The sequence below is a fragment of the Pelobates fuscus genome, chromosome 3, assembly GCF_036172605.1.
Source record: "Pelobates fuscus isolate aPelFus1 chromosome 3, aPelFus1.pri, whole genome shotgun sequence".
Lineage (NCBI taxonomy): Eukaryota > Metazoa > Chordata > Amphibia > Anura > Pelobatidae > Pelobates > Pelobates fuscus.
The window spans coordinates 335,052,051-335,068,808 of record NC_086319.1 but is presented as its reverse complement, the minus strand read 5'-3'; the positions used below and the strand labels follow the sequence as shown (position 1 = coordinate 335,068,808).

The 16,758-nt window shown below is 48.8% G+C and overlaps 1 protein-coding gene across 2 annotated transcripts in view; it reads left to right on the top strand.

Annotated features, from left to right (window-relative positions):
• The first annotated feature begins 13,513 nt into the window (after positions 1-13,513).
• Positions 13,514-16,758, top strand: part of GNB5 (G protein subunit beta 5) — a 71,586-nt gene continuing 68,341 nt past the window's right edge. For both annotated transcript variants that reach the window (XR_010090459.1, XM_063449054.1), the window contains exon 1: positions 13,514-13,578. The gene's annotated coding sequence lies outside the window, so the exon portion shown is untranslated. The remainder of the gene's footprint in view (positions 13,579-16,758) is intronic.

Below are 16,758 nucleotides of genomic sequence, written 5' to 3'. Positions count from 1 at the left end.
AATGTTGAGCAGTTTTAAATTAAAATTTAACTATAAAAGTAAAAGATTTGCCCATTTTTTACATTTAACATATTGTGAACAAAAATGTCTCCTATTTCTTAAACACTGATTTTTAGTGATGTACCGAACTGTTCGCTGGCGAATAGTTCCTGGCGAACATAGCGTGTTCGCATTCGCCACCGCGGGCGAACACATGCGCGGTTCGATCCGCCCCCTATTCGTCATCATTGAGCAAACTTTGACCCTGTGTCTCACAGTCAGCAGACACATTCCAGCAAATTAGCAGCAGACCCTTACCTCCCAGACCCTCCCACCTCCCTCCCAGCATCCATTTTAGATTCATTCTGAAGCTGCATTCTTAGTGAGAGGAGGGAAAGTGTAGCTGCTGCTCATTAGATAGGGAAATTGATAGCTAGGCTAGGGTATTCAGTGTCCACTACAGTCCTGAAGGACTCATCTGATCTCTGCTGTAAGAACAGCACCCCAAAAAGCCATTTCTAGGGCTAGAACATCAGTCTGCTTTTTTTTTTTTTTTTTTGTGTGTGTAATGTAATTGCAGTTGCCTGCCTGCCAGCTTCTGTGTCAGGCTCACAGTGGATACTGTGCCCAGGCCCGGACTGGCCATCGGGCACACCGGGCAAATGCCTGGTGGGCCGCGGTGGCCAGGGGCCGAGGCCGGCAGGGGAAGTTCCAGGATCTCCCCTGCCGGTCTATGCAGGGCCGGCACTATCCGAGCGCCGGCCCCGCTGTTTTCAATGAAGGGCCGGTGAGGAGATCAGAGATCTCCCTCACCGGCCCACTTGGAGAGACATGCGGCTGGGGAGGGAGGGAGAGGACCCGGCGGAGCTCTATCTTGCAGCTCCGCCAGGTTCCACTCGCGAGATCCGGCGCGTTGCCATGGCAGGCTAGAGTTCACTCACCCACTGGACCGCCAGGGAAGATACCAGCGTGCCGGTCCCCCCTCTCACTCACCAGCGTGCCGGTACCCCCCCACCTCCCAGGCTACAGGTAAGAAGGGAGGGGGGGCATAATGCTACATTTTATTTTACCCCCCCCCAACACTCAATCCCTTCTAACATTCACACACAGCACTCTCACTCCCATCACACCCAGCACTCTCACTCCCATCACACACAGCACTCCCATCACTCTCACTCCCATCACACACAGCACTCCCATCACACCCAGCACTCCCATCACTCTCACTCCCATCACACCCAGCACTCCCATCACTCCCACTCCCATCACACCCATCACTCCCACACCCAGCACTCCCATCACTCCCACTCCCATCACACCCAGCACTCCCATCACACCCAGCACTCCCATCACTCCCACACACACAGCACTCCCATCACACACAGCACTCCCATCACTCCCATCACTCCCAGCACTCTCACTCACAGCACTCTCACTCCCATCACACACAGCACTCTCACTCCCATCACACATAGCACTCTCACTCCCATCATTCTCAATACTATCACACACAGCACTCTCAAACCCATCACAGCACTTTCACACACATCACACTCAGCACTCACACACAGCACTCTCACACACAGCACTCTCAGGACTCACACACACATCACACTCAGCACTATCACAAAACACATCACACTCAGCACTATCACAAAACACCTCACACTCAGCACTATCACAAAACACATCATACACAGCACTATCACACACATCACACTCAGCACTCACACACACATCACACTCAGGACTCACACACACATCACACTCAGCACTATCACAAAACACATCATACACAGCGCACTCACGCACATCATCCACAGCACTATCACACTTGGCACTCTCACACGCATTACCCTCAGCACTCACACACATCATCCACAGCACTATCACACTCGGCACTCTCACACGCATTACCCTCAGCACTCATACACAGCATCCACAGCACTATCACACTCAGGACTCACACACATCACACTCAGCACCCTCACACACATCATACACAGCATCCATCATTCACACATACTGCACCCCTCACATACACACAGAACCTCCCCAACACACATACACAATACTTCCAAACATACACACACACATATATATATATATATATATATATATATATATATATATATATATATATATATATATATATATATATATATATACACACACTAGATTCCTTGTAAGCAAACGCATACTACACCCCTAAACACACACTCTCTACAAACACTACATCACATATATACACACACACTATAGCCTGTATGCACACACTTGCTACATCCCCTATACACACACATTCTCTACAGCCCCTAGCCACATATGCATTACATTACACCACAAACACAACACGACTAAAACCGACCTTATTACACAATACCACACCACAATCAGCTCACACTATACACACACACAATCCCACAAGCAAGCTCCAAACACATGCACAATACTCTTTCCTGGCATTTTTGTCTCCTGGTATCCATTTATAGAGACACCAGAGACAAGTTGCAAGGAAACACAGTGCAAGCATGTTATTAAATTTGCTTGCACTGTGCAGAACAAATACAGGGCTTTTTTCTCATGCTAGAGATCTTTAGCAGAGCTCTGCGCATGGTCTGCCCTGGCCTGCACTTTGAGAAGGGGGCGTGTTTGTCGTTAGTGATGACAAAACGCACCCTCTCTGCCCCGCCCCTTCTTAGTGGGCTGCTCTGATAAAAAAATGCCCGGGCCAAATTTTTATCCCAGTCCGGCCCTGACTGTGCCCATTTGCCCAGTGCCACCACTCATATCTGGTGTCACAATAGCTTAAGCTTGACATTTAAAAAGAAAACATTTTTTCTCATTGTAATAGATTGAAGAGCAGTTAGTTGTCTGCAAACGTCTGGGTGTCAGGCCTTCAGCGTGTACTCTGCCAACCTCAGCAAGTGCACTTTGCCACTCATATCTGGTGTGACTAAAGCGTGCCCTTAAAAACAGAAAGTTTTTCACTGTAAGCTAATAGCAGTTAGTTGTCTGCCAGCTTCTGTGTCAGGCTCAGTGGATACTGTGCCCATTTGCCCAGTGCCACCACTCATATCTGGTGTCACAGTAGCTTAAGCTTGACATTTAAAAAGAAAAAAATTTTTTTTCACTGTAATAGATTGAATAGCAGTTAGTTGTCTGCCAGCTTCTGTGTCAGGCTCACAGTGGATACTGTGCCCACTTGCCCAGTGTCACGACTCATATCTGGTGTCACGACTCATATCTGGTGTCACAATAGCTTAAGCTTGACATTTAAAAAGAAAAAAAAATGTTTTCACTGTAATAGATTGAATAGCAGTTAGTTGTCTGCAAGCATCTGGGTGTCAGGCCTTCAGCGTGTACTCTGCCAATCTCTGCCAGTGTACTTTGCCACTCATATCTGGTGTCTCTATAGCGTGCCTTTACAAAGAAAAAAAGTTTTTCACTGTAAGCTAATAGCAGTCAGTGTCCTTAAAGCGGGTGTCAGGCCTTCAGCGTGTGCTCTGCCAACCTCTGCCAGTGTACTTTGCCACTCATATCTGGTGTCTCTATAGCGTGCCTTTCCAAAGAAAAAAAGTTTTTCACTGTAAGCTAATAGCAGTTAGTTGTCTGCAAGCGTCTGGGTGTCAGGCCTTCAGCGTGTACTCTGCCAACCTCAGCAAGTGCACTTTGCCACTCTTATCTGGTGTGACTATAGCGTGCCCTTAAAAACAAAAAAAGTTTTTTCACTGTAAGCTAATAGCAGTTAGTTGTCTGCCAGCTTCTGTGTCAGGCTCACAGTGGATACTGTGCCCACTTGCCCAGTGCCACCACTCATATCTGGTGTCACAATAGCTTAAGCTTGACATTTTTTTTTTCACTGTAATAGATTGAATAGCAGTTAGTTGTCTGCAAGCGTCTGGGTGTCAGGCCTTCAGCGTGTACTCTGCCAATCTCTGCCAGTGTACTTTGCCACTCATATCTGGTGTCTCTATAGCGTGCCTTTACAAAGAAAAAAAGTGTCAGGCCTTCAGCGTGCAGAGGCGGACTGACCACTCGGGCACATCGGTCATGGACCGAGGGCCCGAGACAGCCAGGGGCCCGGCCGCACAGCCATGCTCCAGCTGGAGAGATCAGAGATCTCTCCAACTGGAACGGCAAAAAAGAAAACAATTTCATTGATAGGTTGTGGGGCCCCTGATGGAGTGCAGGGCCCCACAACCTACCGCTCTGCATGTCACCCCCCATCCTCAAAGGAGACCTGGCAGCTTCACCTCCTCTCTGCCAGGTCTCCTTCTCCTGTCCCTCGCGGCTCTGTGTGATGGGAGAGGCGGGACAGGAAGTAACACTTCCTGTTTACTCCTCTCACACAGAGCCCGATCAGCAGGGGAAGGAGCAGCAGCCTGGGAGAGAAGAGGAAGCAGAGAGAAAGGTAGGCACTAATCACCCTTCCCCCCTCCCACTGTGTCCCTAATAACCCCCCCTGTCACTACTCACCCCCCCTGTGTCACTACTCACCCCCCCTGTGTCACTACTCACCCCCCCTGTGTCATTAGTCACCCCCCTGTGTCATTAGTCACCCCCCTTGTGTCAATAGTCACCCCTTCTGTCACTAGTCACCCCCCCTGTGTCACTAGTCACCCTTCCTGTCACTAGTTACCCCCGTCACTAGTCATCCCCCTTTGTCACTACTCACCCCCCCTGTGTCACTAGTCACCCCTCTGTGTCACTAGTCACTCCTCCTGTCACTAGTCACCCCCCGTGTCACTAGTCACCCCCCGTGTCACTAGTCACCCCCCGTGTCACTAGTCACCCCCCCCTGTCACTAGTCACCCCTCCCTGTCACTAGTCACCCCTCCCTGTCACTAGTCACCCCTCCCTGTCACTAGTCACCCCTCCCTGTCACTAGTCACCCCTCCCTGTCACTAGTCACCCCTCCCTGTCACTAGTCACCCCTCCCTGTCACTAGTCACCCCTCCCTGTCACTAGTCACCCCTCCCTGTCACTAGTCACCCCTCCCTGTCACTAGTCACCCCTCCCTGTCACTAGTCACCCCTCCCTGTCACTAGTCACCCCCCTGTCACTAGTCACCCCCCTGTCACTAGTCACCCCCCTGTCACTAGTCACCCCCTGTGTCACTAGTCACCCCCTGTGTCACTAGTCACCCCCTGTGTCACTAGTCACCCCCTGGTGTCACTAGTCACCCCCCCGTGTCACTACTCACCCCCCCGTGTCACTACTCACCCCCCCGTGTCACTACTCACCCCCCCGTGTCACTACTCACCCCCCCGTGTCACTACTCACCCCCGTGTCACTAGTCACCCCCCCCTGTGTCACTAGTCACCCCCCCCTGTGTCACTAGTCACCCCCCCACTGTGTCACTAGTCACCCCCCACTGTGTCACTAGTCACCCCCCACTGTGTCGTTAGTCACCCCCCACTGTGTCGTTAGTCACCCTCCTCACTGAGTCACTAGTCACCCCCCCACTGTGTCCCTAGTCACCCCCCCACTGTGTCCCTAGTCACCCCCCCACTGTGTCACTAGTCACCCCCTCTCACTGTGTCCCTAATCACCCCCCTGTCACTACTCACCCCCCTGTCACTACTCACCCCCCGTCACTAGTCACCCCCTCTGTCACTAGTCACCCCCATGTGTCACTAGTCACCCCCCGTGTCACTAGTCACCCCCCGTGTCACTAGTCACCCCCCGTGTCACTAGTCACCCCCCGTGTCACTAGTCACCCCCTCTGTGTCACTAGTCACCCTCCCGTGTCACTAGTCCCCCCTGTGTCATTAGTCACCCCCTGTGTCATTAGTCACCCCCTGTGTCACTAGTCACCCCCTGTGTCACTAGTCACCCCCTGTGTCACTAGTCACCCCCTGTGTCACTAGTCACCCCCTGTGTCACTAGTCACCCCCTGTGTCACTAGTCACCCCCTGTGTCACTAGTCACCCCCTGTGTCACTAGTCACCCCCCTGTGTCACTAGTCACCCCCCTGTGTCACTAGTCACCCCCTGTGTCACTAGTCACCCCCTGTGTCACTAGTCACCCCCTGTGTCACTAGTCACCCCCTGTGTCACTAGTCACCCCCCTGTGTCACTAGTCACCCCCCTGTGTCACTAGTCACCCCCCTGTGTCACTAGTCACCCCCCTGTGTCACTAGTCACCCCCCTGTGTCACTAGTCACCCCCCTGTGTCACTAGTCACCCCCCTGTGTCACTAGTCACCCCCCGTGTCACTAGTCACCCCCCTGTGTCACTAGTCACCCCTCACTTTGTCACTAGTCACCCCTCACTTTGTCACTAGTCACCCCCCACTGTGTCACTAGTCACCCCCTCAATGTATCACTAGTCATCCCCTTCACTGTCACTAGTCACCCCCCCACTGTGTCACTAGTCACCCTCCCTCACTGTGTCACTAGTCACCCCTCCCTCACTGTGTCACTAGTCACCCCTCCCTCTGTCACTAGTCACTCCCTCCCTAACTCTGTCACCCCCTTCCTCCCTCTGTCACTAGTCACCCCTTCCTCCCTCTGTCACTGTGTCACCCCCACCCTCTGTCACTAGTCACCCCACCCTCCCTCTGTCACTAGTCTCGTCCTCCCTCTGTCACCATGTCACTCCCTCCCTCACTCTGTCACTGTGTAACGTCCTCCCTCACTCTGTCACTAGTCACCCCCCCTGTCACTAGTCACCCCCCCTGTCACTAGTCACCCCCCCTGTCACTAGTCACCCCCCCTGTCACTAGTCACCCCCCCTGTCACTAGTCACCCCCCCTGTCACTAGTCACCCCCCCTGTCACTAGTCACCCCCCCTGTCACTAGTCTCCCCCCCTGTGTCACTAGTCCCCCCCTGTGTCACTAGTCCCCCCCTGTGTCACTAGTCCCCCCCTGTGTCACTAGTCCCCCCCTGTGTCACTAGTCCCCCCCTGTGTCACTAGTCCCCCCCTGTGTCACTAGTCCCCCCCTGTGTCACTAGTCCCCCCCTGTGTCACTAGTCAACCCCCTGTGTCACTACTCACCCCCCCTGTGTCACTACTCACCCCATTGTCACTAGTCACCCCCCACTGTGTCACTAGTCACCCCCCACTGTGTCACTAGTCACCCCCCACTGTGTCACTAGTCACCCCCCACTGTGTCACTAGTCACCCCCCACTGTGTCACTAGTCACCCCCCACTGTGTCACTAGTCACCCCCCACTGTGTCACTAGTCACCCCCCCTGTCACTAGTCACCCCCTGTGTCACTAGTCTCCTCCCATCACTACTCACCCCCGTGTCACTAGTCATCCCCCCTGTGTCACTACTCACCCCCCTGTGTCACTACTCACCCCCCTGTGTTACTACTCACCCCCCCTGTGTCACTAGTCACCCGCCCGTGTCACTACTCATCCTCCCACTGTGTCACTACTCATCCCCCCACTGTGTCACTACTCAACCCCCCACTGTGTCACTACTCAACCCCCTGTGTCACTACTCACCCCCTGTGTCACTACTCACCCCCCCACTGTGTCACTAGTCACCCCCCCACTGTGTCACTAGTCACCCCCCCACTGTGTCACTAGTCACCCCCCCACTGTGTCACTAGTCACCCCCCCACTGTGTCACTAGTCACCCCCCCACTGTGTCACTAGTCACCCCCCCACTGTGTCACTAGTCACCCCCCCACTGAGTCACTAGTCACCCCCCCACTGTGTCACTACTCACCCCCGTCACTACTCACCCCCGTCACTACTCACCCCCGTCACTAGTCACCCCCCTGTCACTAGTCACCCCCCCCTGTCACTAGTCACCCCCCCCTGTCACTAGTCACCCCCCCCTGTCACTAGTCACCCCCCCCTGTCACTAGTCACCCCCCCTCTGTCACTAGTCACCCCCCCTGTGTCACTAGTCACCCCCCCTGTGTCACTAGTCACCCCCCCTGTGTCACTAGTCACCCCCCCTGTGTCACTAGTCACCCCCCCGTGTCACTAGTCAACCCCCCGTGTCACTAGTCAACCCCCCGTGTCACTAGTCACCCCCCGTGTCACTAGTCATCCCTCCCTGTCACTAGTCAACCCCCCTGTCACTAGTCACCCCCCTGTATCACTAGTAACCCCCCCGTGTCACTAGTCAGCCCCCCCTGTGTCACTAGTCACCCCTCCCTGTCACTAGTCATCCCCCTGTCACTAGTCACTGCCCCTCACTTTGTCACTAGTCACCCCCTCACTGTGTCACTAGTCACCCCCTCACTGTGTCACTAGTCACCCCCTTCACTGTCACTAGTCACCCTCCCTCACTGTGTCACTAGTCACCCTCCCTCACTGTGTCACTAGTCACCCTCCCTCACTGTGTCACTAGTCACCCCCTCACTCTGTGTCACTTGTCACCTCAGTCACTAGTCACTCCCTCCCTAACTCTGTCACCCCCTCCCTCCCTCTGTCACTATGTCACCCCCACCCCCCCTCTGTCACTAGTCACCCCTTCCTCCCTCTGTCACTGTGTCACCCCCACCCTCTGTCACTAGTCACCCCACCCTCCCTCTGTCACTAGTCTCCCTCTGTCACTAGTCACGTCCTCCCTCTGTCACCATGTCACTCCCTCACTCTGTCACTGTGTCACCCCCTCCCTCACTCTGTCACTGTGTCACCCCCTCCCTCACTCTGTTACTAGTCACCCCCTCCCTCACTCTGTCACTAGTCACCCACTCACGCTAGTGACAGAGTAAGGGAGGGGATGACTAGTGACAGAGTATGGGAGGGAAGGGGTGACTAGCGTGAGGGACACAGAGTGAGGGAGGGGGTGACTAGTGACAGAGTGCGGGAGTGGGTGACTAGTGACAGAGGGAGGGATGGGGTGACTAGTGACAGTCACCACCTCCCTCACTCTGTCACTAGTCACCATCTCCCTCACTCTGTCACTGTGTCACACCCTCCCTCTGTCACTAGTCACGCACTGCCGCACTCTGTCACTAGTCACCCCCTCCCTCACTCTGTCACTAGTCATCCCCTCCCTCACTCTGTCACTAGTCACCCACTCTGTCACTAGTCACCCACTCTGTCACTAGTCACCCACTCACTCTAGTGACAGAGTGAGGGAGGGGATGACTAGTGACAGAGTAAGGGAGGGAAGGGGTGACTAGCGTGAGGGACACAGAGTGAGGGAGGAATGGGTGACACAGTGACAGAGGGAGGGGGTGACTAGTGACAGAGTGAGGGGGTGACTAGTGACAGAGTTAGGGAGGGAGTGAATAGTGACAGAGGGAGGGATGGGGTGACTAGTGTCAGTCACCACCTCCCTCACTCTGTCACTAGTCACCATCTCCCTCACTCTGTCACTGTGTCACCCCCTCCCTCTGTCACTAGTCACCCACTGCCGCACTCTGTCACTAGTCAACCCCTCCCTCTGTCACTGTGTCACCCATTCCTCCCTCACTCTGTGTCCCTCACGCTAGTCACCCCTTCCCTCCCTTACTCTGTCACTAGTCACCCCCTCCCTCTGTGTCAGTGTTTATCAGGGTCCCTGAGGACAGGTATCAATCCATATCTGCAAAGTGACCCAATGTAGGGGGAACAGTCCCTATTCTGCTCTGTGTCAGTGTGTATCATGGTCTCTGAGGACAGGTGTCAATCCATACCTGCCAAGTGACCCTATGTAGGGGGAACAGTCTCTATTCTGCTCTGTGTCAGTGTGTATTAGGGTCCCTGAGGACAGGTGTTAATCCATATCTGCCAAGTGACCCTATGTAGGGGGAACAGTCCCTATTCTGCTCTGTGTCAGTGTGTATCAGGGATCCTTAGGATAGGTTTCAATCCATATCTGCAAAGTGACCCTATGTAGGGGGAACAGTCTCTATTCTGCTCTGTGTCAGTGTGTATCAGGGGCTTTGAGGACAGGTGTCAATCCATACCTGCCAAGTGACCCTATGTAGGGTGAACAGTCCCTATTCTGCTCTGTGTCAGTGTGTATCAGGGTCTCTGAGGGCAGGTGTCAATCCATATGTCAGGTGTCAATCCATATCAATTGTGATTTAGGAATGTTAAGTGATTTCTGCCCTTTATGGATTAAAACTAGACTCTGCATCAACTGTGTAATTTTCCATGGGAGTTTTGCCATGGATCCCCCTCCGGCATGCCACAGTCCAGGTGTTAGTCCCCTTGAAACAACTTTTCCATCACTTTTGTGGCCAGAAAGAGTCCCTGTGGGTTTTAAAATTCGCCTGCCCATTGAAGTCAATGGCAGTTCGCCCGGTTCGCGAACGTTTGAGGAAGTTCCCGTTCGCCATTCGCGAACTGAAAATGTCATGTTCACGACATCACTACTGATTTTGAATGATGCTTTATCGTAGTTCTCTGTTCCCTATGTTCCATTTGAGATGGCCTCTGTTAGTTGGTCTTCGGTCTTCCAATGTTGAGAAAATCATACTATATACATTTTTTCTCAACTTGTTTCAGGGGATGTGATCAGGTACTTTGTGTAATCATATATGCCTCACAACTCCTGTAGCTTCAATCTGTTATATGTTTTATGTATGTATGTATGACCGTCTACTCTACACAGAGGTCTGTGATTTCTCCATCCAAAATCATCTGGACTTGCCCACACGGTCTAAATTTTCCAGCCCTTTCCTGGTTTTGCTGTTGTCTTCCCCTCCCACACACTCTGACAGAGTTATTCAATAAAGTGAGAATTGTAAGTAATTCAGAGTGAATTTCGATTTTAAATTAAAATAGCTAATCCAGAAAAATTATCCATGGCAGTTATGCTTCCAATTCCGCAACTTTGGCCCTTAATTTGACATTCACTTTGAAATCCTGACAAGTCTCACTTTAGTGATTAACCCTGAATTTAATCCGTTATTCTTCATAGAAAACATAATTGATGATAAGTGGGTTCAATATATCCCTCTGTTTATATAGTTATAAATAATGTAAATATATGTGTGAAAGTTAATAATTTCCCTTAAAAATAACACGTTATAAGATTTAACCTCCACAGTGATTTACAAAGTAAAAAATACATCATATCCATGTCTTTGGTGACATAAAAATTTAGGCAGGCATGAATTCCGGCCTAGATTAAACCAGAATACATCTTTTGAACCTTGCACTGCTTCCTTGCTTTTGTTTAAGGCTAGCTATATTGCATAGCTCAATGTAATCACAAGCTGCACATTACTGAGTTTATCATGCCTCAAATATAGTGCCAACCCAAAAACTATTTGCTTCAGTGATTTCTCAAACATGAAGGAGATCTCACATAACTAGTGAAGACCATCAGACAGTGAGTTTGCTTTAATCCTATATGTATAGATGGTCTGCATGACAGAATGCCTGCACTCTGTTAGTGTCTCCAAATCTGTGTTAAAGTGACAGTCAATCTCACCAACTAGCCTCAAAAACATTAAAAAGATCTACATGATAACATTGATTATTTAATTCAACAACAAGGTGCAATTCTTGGTCAAAGCGTTAAATATGGATCTATCACCATGGAAAAAAGAGAACGTCTCCCAACATTTAACGCTTGCTCAAAAAAATAGTTTTTCCTTGATAAATCTACACTCATGTCTAATATTTCATAAATATAACGTGGGAGATTTACTGTAATGGAACTGCTGGCACCCCGACCGGGTACCTTCAGCTGACGGATGCTCCTAGTGCTTTCCGAGGACTCCAAGCACTCAACCTGACACCATAACCCCTGCAGACCCCACGAACCGCCGCAGCTTGGAGGGTCTCTCTGTCTCCACCCACTCTGGACCCAAGACCAGGGTCCAGCTTCCAGTAGGTCGACCTCTCTGAATACCAGAGAGCAGGAACAGGAACAAGCTCTTAGCAGAGCTTAGTGATTATACCCTGGGGAGTAAAGTGATTATAGTAATCCCCAGAGTGTAGTTCTCCAATCCCCCAAACATGAGCCGAAACTTCATGAAGGTACAAGATGATTTCCTTTAATTGGCACCAAATGACTTCCTTTTATGCAAGGGCAGCAAATGCGTCAGAGTGGGTTACAGGGAGTGGAGAGCAGCATCCTCCCTCCCCAGCGGCAGGGTGAGTTACAGGGAGAGGAGAGAATCGTCCTCCCTCCCCAGAGACACACAGAGGCACAGGGAGTGGAGAGCAGCGTCCTTCCTCCCCAGCGGCAGTGTACCTTGCAGGGAGAGGAGACAACCGGTCTCCCTCCTCAGTGGCAGTATGCATCTCAGGGGGCCGAAGGTGTTGCTCTTTCCCCCCAGCAAAAGTGTGTCCTACAGGAAGCAGAGACAATCTGTCTCTCTCCTCAGCAGCAGGACAAGTTATTGGGAGTAGAGACAGTCAGTCTCCCTCCCCAGCGGCAGCAGGAGTATCAGGAGGAGGAGGTAAGCCAATTCTCCCCTCCCCAGCTAACTCCTCACTTGATACCAGTGTAAATTGATACCAGGGTTAACAGAGGAGATGTTAACCCCCACGTTCCCCTTGCTACAAGGCAGGACTATGCCCCAGTTCCCCTAGCAGAAGAGCTGGCATCAGGGCAGAGCACCGCTGGCCTCTGCCCTACCAACCTCACACCCAGTTAAGCCAATTATGTCCAGGATAGAGGAGAAGATAGACCGGCTGCACAGCCTAACTCTGAGAAACTGGTTTGGGCCGGAAAGCCATGCTTGCAGTCGGTCAAATAGAACTTCCATCTAACTTTTGAACCACTGGACCAATTTGTATGATTTTGACATATGTTTGTATACTTGTATGCTGGTTCAGAATATGTAAGTTTTATGTGAATGTGATAAATACTTTTAAAGTTATGAATATTGTGTAAAACTGTATATTTTCCTGCCTGTGATAATTACGTTAGCCCATTGTGTTCAGTAATTATATCACAGGCAGAGGGGAGGATTTTGCTGTAATCAATGGGAGTGTTTGACTGTATTGTAATGTTTTGATTGATTGTTCCACAAGACCACGTGGGTGGTAACCTTGTGGGAAAAGTTGCATATAAGTGCCAATAAACCCTCAGACTGCTGAGTTCCTGTTTTACCCTCAACATAGAGCCTCATCTCATGTGTGGGGGGAAAAGGCTGCATTTACACTGGGGATTGCTAAGCATATTCCCTTGGCTACAATCACTAAGCTCTTTTAAGAGCTTGTTCCAGCTTCGCTCTCTACAGGAAGAGAGGTTCGGTCTGCAGTGCTGATAGTGTCAAATGTAGTGCTTGGAGTCCTCGGGAAGCACTAGGAGCATCCATCAATGGAGGTACTCGGTTGGAGTACTGGAGTTCCGTTACATTTACCAAGGCCAAAAAGGTGCAAAGCACTAAATGATGAGAAACATTCTATTGGTTTCCATGGCGATTGCTCCTTATTTAGCACTTTGCCCAAGAATAGCACCTGTTTTCGTCCTGATAAATATCTGCCTATATCTTCTAAAGCCTTCTAAAATGCGTTGATACTTCTTAATTAGAGTGCATTAGTGCATTAAGGATCTTCCGCAGGAAATGGACATTCATTACTTGACATTGTAATAAAGGAGGGGTCTGGTAAAGACACTTGAAGCTTAATTCCTCTAAGTAGATTAGCAGTATGAAGGTCGTCATTCAGCTTCCATTTGTAGAAAGAATACTGTACTTGTGAGTTGCTCCAAGCCTTTCCTCCACGCCTGCTTTGTAAGTATAAATAAATACCTTTATATTAACATTAATGGATGACTTGTTTCCCATGACAATATTCTAAATATACTGGTGTGGTTAATTTGTTATGATATTCTTTTGGTGAAACCAAGCTTTATTGACATGTAATATATGTATTTCTAACCAATTTGTGGAATCGTCACTTATTCAGGGCTAAATTGCAGGGCACGTCTATACCTCACAACATCAAATTTGATTTCAGTTGAGTCTGCAAGTTCCCCATGGAAACTGGGGGATGATTGACTCCCCCCAAAATAAATCTAGTGGGGGGATAAAAAGGGTAAGATCCCCCCAGTCATGATGGAGCAGATTTTAAATTCATATGTTTTGCTGTTTAAGAAAGATGAGAAAAACAAAACATTTTAAAATTGGTTTAGTGTTGGTTATCGTTCATTTAGCTTTAAACACAATTACATTTCAATAAAAAGACAAAAATTTAAGAAATGATATATTTATATATGAAAAAAAGTGAGGTGTGGTAGCTTATTTAAGTCCATATCCTATTGTACTAATAGCTTCCACAATTATAATTATTCTGCCAATAAAAAAAACGCATGATTAAACATATGCTTCTAAGGGGCCACGTGTTTGAAGGTTTGCCCCATCCCAACACCTATTAGAGTGGTCACCTAAAAGAGTTCACCCCTGGCCACACAGATCTGTAAAATGTGAATTATTATGTATTTAAAGTGAATTCAAAATAAATTTTAAAATTTTAGGGTACAATAGATAAACTGGAAACCTTCCTCGTGTTTTGATTACAGTTCCTCTGGCCTGAATTCACTACAGGTTACTTACTAAAGTGTGAACTGTGTTGAATTCAAAGTTAATTTCTAAGTTTAGGCTTAAACAGCTGAACTGAAAACATAGCTGACTTTTTTCAATTCGCTAGTTTAGCTCATAATTTGAAATGATTTTTTTAATCCCAGACAATTCACCCAGTCCCGAGTTTCAGTCCCATAAGTAGACCCAAAGGGATTTTGGAATATATATTCTTTGACGTGGCCCAACCATGACAATATATGGCCTTTTCTACAGAGCCAGCTAGGAGCATCCCAGGTATCTCCCCATGCAGGCTAATAAACCATAGATGTATACAAACCAGCCCACGCAGCAAGGTGTACTATAGCTCCCTCACACTGCAGCGGCATTGGTGGAGGAAGAAACAGTGGCCAGGGAAGGGGCATTGGCCTAAACCATTTTCTTACCCCAGTCTGGCCCTTCTAACATTGAGTGCCTATCGATATGTCAGAAGAAGCATTTTTGAGAGCTCATACTAAAAGTCCCCTATCGCACATGCCAAGCCTTACTTCTAAGAATACAAGTGCAATAGACATGCCATTGCCTATTGCATCACAACACTGTAAAACAGAACATTATGATTTAAACAAAAATAGATAGGATTATAAAATGGAATAATATTTGTCAACTTTTGCCGGACTCAAAGAAGAAGCTGAGTGGAGTACACTAAAGCAGTGCATCCATAATCGGCTTCTAAACCCTGAATGAAAAGTGCTCCGTCAGTGTATGGCAATACAATGCTGTGAGAGGGAGCTAAAGAACGAGCTTATTTACATTAATTACAAAGAATAGTAGAAAAATAATAAATCTTTAATAACCCTCTTAAGGGAAATACAAATAGAGTAAAAAGTAGATGAACTACTCTATGAGCAATGCCGAGATAGATATATGAGAGGGAGTAGGGCAATTAAGCACTACTGAGACATACTCGCAATATAGACACTATGTTGCAATGTAGCTGTACAGACTTTGTTAGGCAGCTAAAAGGTGGATACACTGTGTTACAATGTAGCTGTACAGACTCTGTTAGGCAGCTACAAGGTGGATACAGTATGTATGAGTCATGCCCAGTATAAATTCCGATAACTCCTCCAAGTCTAAGTGTAATGACAATGTCCTACTGAGGACTTTCCTTAGGTCTCGCAATGCTATCGAGTTAAAGTTAAATCAGACTGTCCTACATAGGACCTTTACGTTATTTTTACTTATTTGAGCGATGCTGTGATTAGCTGTGATTAGTATAGCTGGGGATTGTGTTTTGCGGGGAATCCTCTAAGGCCTGCACGTCTAGTTTCTGGGTACTGGGACTGAAGGGGTTATCTCGCTCGGATCCCGATTACCCCAGACCACAGACAGGCCTCCTACTCTCGTTAAACACACCGATAGTACGCCTAGCCTCTGGGTACTGGGACTGAAGGGGTTACCTCACTCCTAATCACCACTACCTCGGGCTGTAGACAGGCCTCGCACCTATCGTTTTAACCCACTGATATGACTGGTTACCACAAGGGCATTTCAACGTAAGCGTACTCCCGCTGTGGTCTTGCACTGTTACCTGCGGGTGCATTTAGTGGATTGCGGAGTATGATTGCTAAACAGGTCTAAATAGGTCCAGTGTGAACCACGGAGCGTTATACCACTCCTTGTTTGGTTTCTTAAGGGTGACAAGAGGTGGATAGGCACCAATCATCTGCTATCCACTCTCGATCTTCCCCTTCTACCTAAATACGATCACTGGCTGTACCTACACTAGGAACACTGTCAGTACTTAAAATATAGTGCTAGTTTAAATGACAGTGTTCCCCCTAGACTCTTTTACGAGTCCTCCAATTTACTATCACTAAACGCTGTTAACTATCTTCTATGTGGTACCCAGGGAGTTATCGGAATTTATACTGGGCATGACTCATACATACTGTATCCACCTTGTAGCTGCCTAACAGAGTCTGTACAGCTACATTGTAACACAGTGTATCCACCTTTTAGCTGCCTAACAAAGTCTGTACAGCTACATTGCAACATAGTGTCTATATTGCGAGTATGTCTCAGTAGTGCTTAATTGCCCTACTCCCTCTCATATATCTATCTCGGCATTGCTCATAGAGTAGTTCATCTACTTTTTACTCTATTTGTATTTCCCTTAAGAGGGTTATTAAAGATTTATTATTTTTCTACTATTCTTTGTAATTAATGTAAATAAGCTCGTTCTTTAGCTCCCTCTCACAGCATTGTATTGCCATACACTGACGGAGCACTTTTCATTCAGGGTTTAGAAGCCGATTATGGATGCACTGCTTTAGTGTACTCCACTCAGCTTCTTCTTTTCGTTTTTCTGGGTTATGCCCTTTACTCCCT